Consider the following 9404-nt stretch of genomic DNA (forward strand, 5'->3'; position numbering starts at 1 on the left):
GACTCCGTCGCCGCACTCCGCCGCCGCTGTCGCACTTCCCCTTCGCCGAGATCCCACTCGACGCCTCGCTCGGAACTTCGCTACACCCGTGACACTATCGCCCGGAACTGAACTCTCAGCCCTGGAACCTTCGTCCAGGGACTTCGCCACTCTATCGCCCGGAAACTCCGCCACGGGAAAACTCCTAACTTCACTCTGAACTCCACTGACTCCTGACGTCCTCGGGCCTATATATAGGCCCCGGCGCAGTTCCAGAACACACGAGCGCGGCCGAGGCCTGTCGTTTCACTCTGCGCCGACACGACGGTAGAAATCTATCGAAACACGTGTCGGCGGCTCGCGCAACTCAACAGCTGGCAGGTTTCGGATGTCAATCTAACAGTGGAAGCGGAGGGCTGGAGGGAGATAAAGCGGCGACCCAGGTGCGCACGGAACATCTCATGTTACGGCGCGCACCTGCGCGTGACGCGGCCTTGCTAAGTTCATAACAATACATTTACGACATGGAACTCGGAGTCCTCAGTTCGAACCTGGTGAGGATAAAAAAAAATAAAAATGGAGACTAATCCTTTCATCATGGTGGCTGCTGGCAGACTGACCCCCACCAATTTTTTCATACCATATATCATCAGTTAGTATGACATCACATCCGCCATCTTGAAAATCCGTAATTTTAAATCTATAAAATCAGGAAAAATTGTAAAAATTATAAAAAAATATATTAATTAAATTTTAATAAAAATCTATAAAAACACCGTTGCACTTTTCGTTACTGCCGCCATCTTAGAAATACGTTATTTTTATGCTAGAAATTTGGAAAAAAATTTCAAATAAATTATAATACCATTTTATTAATCACATAAAAAAAAATATTTAAAAACACACACCTTGATATCATCAGTTCGAACCCGCTAAGAGTAAAAATAAAATAAAAATGTTGTAGATCCTTCTTCCATGAAAGCCACCTGCCGACTGACCCATCAATACCAAGGTATATATATCATCAGCTGGTATGATGTCATATCCGCCATCTTGTATTCGTCTGCTAGAGGCTACCATCTTGTTTTCGGGCTCCTAGAGTGCGCTGATGCCATGTTAGTGTAATTTTTACCCGCTAGATTGCAGTAATCATTTATTATTACCGTGGCACCCATCTTCTTGAAATTTGGATGCCATCTTGGAATTGTGTAATTATTTAGCTAGAAATTCGGGAAAAATTCCAAAATTCATCAAAAAACTCACACATGTATGTGCTGATTGATTCGATCAATATCCGTTCCTGGTTCGATCTCTGAACGAAGCTAAAAATAATTTTAATTAAAATACCAGAAAAGTTTCAGGTTCGAGGAATTAAACACCGCAAGTTATTTTACAAACATAATATTTATTACATAATTTCTATTTTACTACAGGAACATTTGCGATAGTTATCAATTTTTTAATAATTTAGGCCTGCATAGGCGTGAAATGACTAATTCTTAGATCTAATCGGCTTATACTAGACAGAGACCAACCAGATCCTTTACAGACATAGTCCTCCTCTTCTTGACAGAGTTTCTGGATACCGTGTTTAACAGTTCGCTTCACATCGTTAGAACTGTAAATCACTGCAGCCGATGTCTTGAATACACATTTCTTCACTCTGTCATCGAACGGATATGGCTTTCAATATATACAGTCCAATCACAAGTTATATTTCAAAGGTCCGTTTGTTGCTACATCATCAGTAAGCTGATTGGTTATGTTCTGTCTAATACCGTCAAGAAAATTGCAAATGTCTTTTGACTCACTAATCGTATTTAGAAAGATAGTAGTCCTTCAATGTTCCACAAAATGCAGACTGCGCCAAGTAGAAGCCATTATCATTCACCTTTAGAGCACCGATAACAGTCTTAGGTTTAGTTTCATGTCCATACGACATATCAATCGGTTTCTGCTCGTCTGTTTTTTTTGCCTGTACGCTCACGAGTCTTCAACCTAAACCGAGGAATCGAAATTTCTGCAGATAGTTCATCAGTAGGCACACTGACTTTACCGTTGCATTTTTTCGCATGTCGTCGCAAACTATCAATACGAGTAAACCATTCATGGCACTCATCGCAGCGAAACGTCATGCGAAACTTCATGCGAGAAGGATTATTTTTGCATTTACTCCATTCATGTCTCCATGCATCATGGGAAAATGCGATATCGCAGTAGCTGCAAGGATACCGTGCTGATGAAGACGATGCACGTGCGTTTTCATATTATATTTTCTGGCAAACTGCTTATGGCATTTTTCACAAACAATCATTTTACGATATAGGTTCTTGGCACATTCGCTCTTTTCGTGTCGTCGAGCATTGCTGTCGTTTGAGAAAATCTTGTCGCAGTAACAGCACCGATGTTCGTTAGTTGTCGAATCAGCAGCCATTGAAGTCTCCATCGAGGGCGAAACGTCGTTCATCGTGGTTTCCTGCGCAGCCAGCTCTGTAGTCATTAAGCTCTCATCTGTTGGTGGTACCACGACTGATGAAGTCTCCTCTAATGTTGACATCGTCGTTGCCAACAGGATCTGCACCTTCTTCGTCGTCGTTGATGTCAGGGTTCCCATAGACGATGGTACAACATCCATTAAGTTCGTCGTTAAAGACGGTACAGATACCATCGATTCGCAAGAACAATTAATTACGCGACTTATGCACCAGATGAAACAAACTAGGTGATCCTTACAACGTCGTCGTCAGTAACAAACTGAATGGTTTGCTGTATAGGACACGCTTATATACATGCACCCAATGGAATAATACGCTAGTCAAATCAAGAACCATTTACTATAATGCACGAGTCAAAACGTCATTTAAAAAAGAGGATCATATGATCGAAAAAATTCGATGAGGTGTGATACGTTCTCGTCTCATGAATTCGATCTCACCAATATACGCTAGGCTCCAAGAGCTTCAATTCGTGCCATTATATCAGTAGTATGTGAATGACGGTCTGGAAACAGACTTCAGGCTGTGGATTGTGATTGTCAGTACGCCATCTTGAATTGTGACGCCATTCGGCCATCTTGGATGACCTTGACCATTGACCTTGACATTGACCTTTGACCTTCAAAACGTGTCAAAATATGCCAAAATTTTCCAATATTTACCCAAAATTTCTCAAAATTTGCCAAAATTTCCATTTTTTTGGAAAAACATTCCGCCAAAAAATCTTAAAAAATTTGATAATTCAAAACTTAGGATTAAGAAAAACCTCAAAAGTCTTTTTGCCTTATAAAAAACACAATGTCCTATAAACGGCTTATCATACATGTCTAAAGCCTCTGATAAGCCATTTATAGGAATAAGGATACCATGACCGCCATCATGATTTTGATGTCACTGTTGCAATTTCTGTTACAGTCGCCATCTTGAAAATCTTTATTTATTATCCGATTTTAATGAAAAAAATAAAAATAAATTAATTAAAAATGTTTAATAAAAACATTTAAAAACATACATTTACGACATGAAGCTCAGAGTCCTCGGTTAGAACCCGGCGAGGGCAAAAAAAATAAAAATGGCGACCGATCCTTCCTCCAAGAAAGCCACTGGCAGACTGACCCCCACCACTTTTTTGAAAGTATATATTTTGTCACCTAGTATGACGTCATGTCCATCTTGAAAATCCGTAATTTTAATGACAGAGATTCATGAAAATTTCCAAAATTCATTAAATAAATTTGTAATCAATATACTGATTTATTAGATCGATTCCAGTCCTTGGTTCGAAATCAGTAAGAGCAAAAAATAAAAAAAAAAACAACAGATCCTTCCTCCACAGAAGTCACCTACTTTTGACCTCGACCTTGAACTTTGATCTTGACCTTGAACTTTGACCTTGAACTTTGCCCTACAACTTGTACTTTGACCTTGAAATTTGACCTTGACCTTAACCATCATGGATTCGTCATTTTGTGTTCAGTACATGCTACCAGGAGCTACCACCTGCTAGAGGACATTGCCACCATCTTGTTTTTTTCTGCTGGAGATCACCATCTTGTGTGTGTACTCGTCTTATAGAGTGCATTACCATCATGCTAGTTTTATTATAACCCGCTAGAGAGCAGTAATAATTTATTATTACTGAAGTGCCCGCCATCTTGAAATTTGGGCGCCATCTTGGAATCGTGTAATTATTTAGCTAGAAATGCAGGATGAATTCCAGAATTCACCAAAAAAAATTTACAATCAATTTACAAATTGATTCGATCAGTTCCTGTAATTGGTTCGATACTTGAACAGTGACAAGTGTAACTAAATATTAAATAAATTTTATATTTGGTTTCCATTACCTTTCGTAGAGTTTATTAACTATACAAAAACAAATTAAGTCAATATACCTGACCAACGAATTAAATATGTTATCGATAAGCCTAACATGAAAGTCTAGTTTTTGATACTTCGAATATCCTTTAAAATGTTCATGTACAAAGCCATCCATACATATACACCAAGCGTCTTCGGACCGCAGACCGGGTCATGAACAATATCAGATGTATAGGCTAGTCATTTACGGACCTCATGACCTTCTTCGTCGTTAGCTAATTACAGTCAATTAGACCATCGTGAAATTTTTTATACATACTAAAGGACCAAGTGACCTTGAAAAATATTTTTGTAACACCAAGAGGTTTTGAACTAGTAAATATTCAGTCACTGCAGATTTTACTATGCGCAATCAACAAAAAGAAAGCACCATCAACAAAAATATACAACATTTGGAAGCACAAACAAAAAGGCAGCACATTTAAGAAGCACAATAAAAAAGGCAGCACATTTGGAAGCACAATCAAAAAAGGCAGCAAATTTGGAAGCACCATCAACAAAAAGGAAGCACATTTCGAAAGCACAATCAAAAAAGGCAGCACATTTGGAAGCACCATCAATAAAAAGGCAGCACATTTTGGAAGCACAAACAAAAAGCCAGCACATTTTGGAAGAACAATCAAAAAGGGAGTACATTTTGGAAGCACTATCAAAAAAGACAGCACATTTTGGAAGCACAATCAAAAAGCCAGCACATTTTGGAAAGCACCATCTACAAAAAGGCAGCACATTTTGGAAGCTCAATCAACAAAAAGGCAGCACATTTTGGAAGCACCATCATCAAAAAGGAAGCACATTTGGAATTACGAGAACTAAGTCTTAGTTAGAAATCAGAATACAAGAAATAAAAACATTACATTTTTACTTTCAATATTTAATTTATTTCTCAACATTATACAAATGCAAGTAAAACAAGCCATAATTGTATATAGTCAGCTTTCCTCAGTTCTTTGAGTATGAAGGATATTTCTTTGATGCACGAATAGTTTCCTGCACAAAGCGAGCCATGTAGAAGTCTTAGCCGGTCAACCAATATGTTTGTATCTTTCCATGATGTGTAATCAATCTCTTCTACCACCATCTTACTTGCTTGTTTATTATAAATACTTTTAATATCACAATCGTCCCAGTGATCATAATTAGCATTATCAGATTTATTTATTATAACATGTCGTTTCCATCGTTTCGGTCTCAGGACACCACCACATTCTTCGATCTTGTCAGCTTTAGGTGCTTCATTACAGTCTATGCCTTTGTCAACAGCCTCAGAGTCACTGTAACAATCACCGTAGAAGGCATCGTCTTTACCCAGATTACCGTAAGAACTCGATATCGAAGATGTCGAAGTGTCTTCAAGGTTTTCATGCTTCCGTTTTAGGAGTCCATCATTTTTACAAAGTAGGAAATATTTTCTTGAATTCGGATGGAATGTATTCTCACTTTTCACGTTAAGGTTTCTTCCATGGTCTTCATTCTTCCATAAATCATCAACGTCCTTCAATTTAAGTTCTTTGTCGAGATCGGAAGAACCACGAACATAATCTCTCCCAAGACAAGGACAATTATTGTCGTAATGCAGATCACTCTTCCTTAGTCTAGTAGATCCATCGTTGTCCTCTAGCTTGTATGCAGGCTTGGCGTTACAAGTTCTGTCATGTCTTTTTAAGCTCTCTCTCCGCGTAAACGAACACAACTTATATTGCGTAGTGGATTTTTAACACAGTCATTCTTCTCGTGTTATCTTCCATTCTTTCTCAAGATAAATTCTTTACTGCAAAACTTACACCTGTGTCCTTTCGATACAGCGACAGACACCGAATCAGGATTCATATTAGTTACTGAGACTAATGCCAGATGCAAACTGAGTGTTTTAAATTCGATCCATTAATTAAATAGAAATTGTTTAATATTTAATCAGCGAGAATCAAGTTACCTCATACAAAATAACTTGTTACAAGTAGTCCCGATTATTAGCATGAGATGTCGCCACGTATTGAGTTGAGTCATAATTTATTTAGTTCTTTTATGTGGGATGCGGGATGCTCACTAATGATCGCATAGGTCTCATGGTACCTATATTATTTGACTGAGTAATGGTTTTTTTTAAATTCCACCTGGTAAAAAAAATTGCATTTGCTGATTTAGTAGCAGAAATTAACGAATTAAATGTAACTCCAAATAAAATGTCATGACTCATTAAGTAAAAAATCTTACATGCTTAGATCGGTTTCTCAGAAGCAACCAGTAGCACACGGAGAAAACCATCATAATATTGACAAGAATAATCGGGAGTACATGGAGAAAACCATCAAAATATTGACAAGAATAATCGGGAGCACACGGAGAAAACCGACACACACATTTCTTTGATATAAAAAATATCACAAAAGAAAAAAAAATTGATAAAAAATTACAAAAAATTCTGACAGATTGTGCTAGAACGCTATCCTTGTTCAACAAATGAAGAGAGAGACGCCACCTTCGTTAGCATCATCATCATCTCCATGTCGCTGGCAGGTGACCGCATCGATGAGGGCCGTCGGAGCCCATCGACGTCACATTCGTCCGACACGTTTTGGGCATCGTTCGCTGAGGGACCGTGGCAGCCGCGTCTCAAATGAGGACGTCTCAGCCGTCGTGGGCGACAAAGTCTGGGTTGGTACCTGATAGAAGATGTCCTCTGGGCGAACCACGTTGACGATCTCCGGGGCAGCTGTCGCGTTACCTGGATAAACCCAGTACCTGTTGTTTTATTTCTTCATCAATTTTTTTGCTAAAAGTAGGTTTATTTCCTAGCTGTGCTGCTTTTGAAATTTTGGTTTTATTCTTTCCAAGTGAGTTAACACAGGTATACTATATTGCCCGGAGGTTTATGGAAGATTCTTTCCATCTTCGGTAACAGCATTAATTGCTGCCTCCATTGCTGTAGAGGTCCATTTGGCCTTTTACAAAAACCGTGGCCTTTTTATCACCATCTGGAAATAACACATATATAAGCCTTTGGGTTGGATTTCACCTTGGGGTGATGCCGTACACGTTGTACAGCATTGGCCGGAGTCGACTTAAATTTAATATGGCATCATTACATAACCAAACATAAGAAACAAGTGTTACCAATACCTCATTTTAATGTTATAAATACTAGGATTACGATGCAAGAGTTAAAAGGATTGTATATGTTATAGGACCTCATTTACCTCTTAAGTAGTCAACAGCAAGAATTAGAAGGAAATTATCGAAAAACGTAAAAATATTGACGAAAACAACAGACGCTAACTATCGCTCAGATTTCACTCCAAAGGAGTTTAGCACGGCTTCCACTAGATAGCAGCACGAACCGGAGCACTCTAGTGTCTTTATAGACAACAAACTGAAATCACCTGTATGGCATTAACTCAATGTACGGCCGTACCCTGCTCTCCTCTATAGCATTAAAGTGTGTGGCGACATATATGCTAGTGCTTCCTAGGTAATTTTGAGTTCAAAACGAGTCCTATTTAAAGTGAAGTCCTATTTTAGTGAAAACATGTTTCACATTGTTTTAGAATGTATATGAAAAACAAATTGATAGTATCACAAAACAGTTTTCTAAAATGAAGTATTCAATTTAACTTCCTACGCCAGTATGATTATGCTTACATAATGTACCTATAGTCTTAAAGTGAGTTTTCCTTTTACGCTGCGTCTATCGGTACCGTAAAACCCAAATTCAAGTGAAATTTAATATTTTATCTACAGACCTGCTTTTATTACGTCGGATTAGTTATGGGTCAGCTTACGAAAAAAACAACTAAACATGGATAACGTATATACGTAATTGCTCTGGTATTCGTTCCCCCAAACACTGACTGCAGATCTGACTTGAGTTGCGCCATGGAGGTAGGAGAACGTGCATGGTTACCGCTAACACTGAGCAACTCCAGCGACCTCAGAGACGCGTGGCTGTGCATTGTCACTGTATCTCCAGATACGACACCGTGCTCGTCGCTCGGCTGGATGGCGAGTGGCAGTTCCGGGGCTGCTGTCTGTGTGGCGGCGACAGCAGGTCCTGTACAGGTCCACTGCAGGTGAGCGCGCCTTCCATCGCTGACGAGCATCAGTCGCTTTGTATTGTGAGTCATTACTCAGGGTCTCCAACACCAGTACCTGCTTTCGAACTAGATCAAGTCCTTTTCATAGATTTCTAACGTTTTAGTGCATTAACCCACAAGTCAAGTACTTTTTTTAAAATTAAAAATGCTTTAGGAAAGCAAAGATTTTCTTAACGTTAGTCAAAGTTGTTCTGTGCCTCCCTCTCTCATCAGCAGTAACTCAAAGAACATTTTCAGCAGTTACATGAAAAATAAAGTAAATTTAGTAACTAATGATTGATTTAGCAACCGGTGCATAGAAATAAAATAACACTTTCTGTTTTTCTTCATGAGTTAGAAAAATATGAATGTATAAGTATAAAATTAAATAATTGACTTTTTATTGTATAATAATGTAACTCCAATTTAAAGAATAATATTTAATACTAAATTTTAGATAGTAAAACAAAAACCTTGTCAAGTGTAATAATTACATTTCTTACATTTGCTCTATTTGAAACTGCAAGCGGAGGGCAAAAAAACTTTGTCTTTTCAACACATTATTCGAGTTTTTTCCTTCTTTTTTTCCTTTTAATATCTGTTGATAGATCAGTGGCTTAACATTTTGAGTCCATTTATAAGAGTGGATCCAAAGAGTGTAAAACAATACCTTTGTGTCAGCCAAAGAACCCAATAAAGTGGATAGATTATGTATTGTAGAAGTGGAGGGAAGAGAACCAACTGCAAATCTGAAGTATCTGCCGGAGAAGGGGGAGAAGGGTCACCCGGTTTCAAGTTTTCCTCGTGGGGTTAGCCGACTCGAGTCATCTCTGGATAGGGTGCATTTATGTTGTATAATTCCCATAATTTGTCCTGAAAGCATCACACAACTGGAATTTATACAGAAAGATTTCCATTTAATAAAACATAGTTTTTATGTTAACGTTTATCTACCCCTTATTCATAGTCACGCTTTTGA

Source organism: Bacillus rossius, chromosome 12, assembly GCF_032445375.1.
Source record: "Bacillus rossius redtenbacheri isolate Brsri chromosome 12, Brsri_v3, whole genome shotgun sequence".
In the NCBI taxonomy this organism is placed as follows: domain Eukaryota; kingdom Metazoa; phylum Arthropoda; class Insecta; order Phasmatodea; family Bacillidae; genus Bacillus; species Bacillus rossius.